The following is a 2,500-nucleotide window of genomic DNA, read 5'->3' on the forward strand; positions in this document are numbered from 1 at the left end:
CCAGTCTTACAACCTGTCCTTACTACATCTTAAACAAAAAGAGACAGACAGACAGACAGATAGAGCGACACCAAGACAGAGACAGATGACCGATTTAAACGTTGTTTGTTCTGACCTGACACAAGAGACAAAGCAAAGAAAGACTCTTTCAGTGAGATCAATAATGAAGGAAACCGAATGAGAGCGTTTAAACTTTCCTGCCCCAGCAATTGCCTTTCAACAAACATTCCGGCACTCAATGCGACACACACTCAAAAAGCAAAGTAGTCTCGTTGGCGACAAGTGGTCACCACACTTGAAAATCAGAAAATCAATGCATCGCCTAAGCCCCACATGACTTCGCAAATTCCATCCTGAAAATCACATGACATTGCATGTTTTTTGTTTTTAACTTTTAACGTTCATTAATCGAAGTTTTGACTGAGATGCGACAATGCGACAAAAACGAGTGGTAAGCACCAAACAGACATCGACATTTAATGGCAGAGTCGTATGAAACTCAAATTTACTCTCCAAAGAAACTGAAAAGAACGGCGAGCTTGAGGGGAAGTGTCACCGAAATCAAAAGAATCGCTCATTTCAATGAGTCACTGTTTACTATTAAAAGAAAACCGTGCCAACCACGTGATGTTATCATCGGTAAGCGATCTGTACAAGATAATCAAAATGACCTTGTGTCTTCTTGCTGCACAATAATAACCCCTACTGCACGATAATAACCCCTACTGCATGATAATAACCCCTACTGCACGATAATAACCCCTACTGCATGATAATAACCCCTATTGCATGATAACCCCCACTGCACGATAACCCCTACTGCATGATAATAACCCCTACTGCACGATAATAACCCCTACTGCATGATAATAACCCCTACTGCATGATAACCCCTACTGCATGATAACCCATACTGCACGATAATAACCCCTACTGCATGATAATAACCCCAACTGCACGATAATAACCCCCTACTGCACGATAATAACCCCTACTGCACGATAATAACCCCTACTGCACGATAATAACCCCCTACTGCACGATAATAACCCCTACTGCACGATAATAACCCCTACTGCATGATAATAACCCCTACTGCACGATAATAACCCCTACTGCACGATAATAACCCCTACTGCACGATAATAACCCCTACTGCACGAATAACCCCTACTGCACTATAATAACCCCTACTGCACGATAATAACCCCCTACTGCACGATAATAACCCCTACTGCACGAATAACCCCTACTGCACGATAATAACCCCTACTGCACGATAATAACCCCTACTGCACGAATAACCCCTACTGCACGATAATAACCCCTACTGCATGATAATAACCCCTCCTGCATGATAATAACCCCTACTGCACGATAATAACCCCTACTGCACGATAACCCCTACTGCACGATAATAACCCCCACTGCACGATAATAACCCCTACTGCACGATAATAACCCCTACTGCATGATAATAACCCCTACTGCACGATAATAACCCCTACTGCACGATAATAACCCCTACTGCACGATAATAACCCCTACGGCACGATAATAACCCCTACTGCACGATAATAACCCCTACTGCATGAAAATTAAATACAAAGAAAGGTAACGAACTTAAAGGCACGCTCCTTTTCGTGAAAACAGTTGGGCTTACCATCTAAGATGGGACAAGACCAAACACATACCATAATCTAAGATCTGACCAGGCTTGCACAATGGGACAAGACCAAACACATACCATAATCTAAGATCTGACCAGGCTTGCACAATGGGACAAGACCAAACACATACCATAATCTAAGATCTGACCAGGCTTGCACAATGGGACAAGACCAAACACATACCAATATCTACCCCCTGGCTCAGTTGAGTTGTGATGAGTTTTGGGGGGAATTAATTTTCTCAAGTGGCTTAAACGAAATTAATTCATAAAAATATTCCACTGTGCACAGGCTGGTCACTTCTTTTTTTCTTTATTTTGGTGTTTAACGTCGTTTTCAACCATTCAAGGTTATATCGCGACGGGGGAAGGGGGGAGATGGGATAGAGCCACTTGTCAATTGTTTCTTGTTCACAAAAGCACCAATCAAAAATTTGCTCCAGGGGCTTGCAACGTAGTACAATATATGACCTTACTGGGAGAATGCAAGTTTCCAGTACAAAGGACTTAACATTTCTTACATACTACTTCACTAAAAATCTTTACAAAAATTGACTATATTCTATACAAGAAACACTGAACAAGGGTAAAAGGAGAAACAGAATCCGTTAGTCGCCTCTAACGACATGCTGGGGAGCATCGGGTAAATTCTTCCCCCTGACACGCGGGGGGGTACGGCTGGTCACTGTTGGTATGTGACCAAGTGGAGGGATCCGAGACGGCGAGCCAAACTGTTGGAACGGGAAGGAGTATACTTTTCATACACGGACAATCTTTTCAATCATCCACAGTTTACTAAATAACTGGGAATTCATCAAGAAAACAGAACAG

This window comes from Littorina saxatilis, linkage group LG9, assembly GCF_037325665.1.
Source record: "Littorina saxatilis isolate snail1 linkage group LG9, US_GU_Lsax_2.0, whole genome shotgun sequence".
Classification (NCBI taxonomy): Eukaryota; Metazoa; Mollusca; class Gastropoda; order Littorinimorpha; family Littorinidae; genus Littorina; species Littorina saxatilis.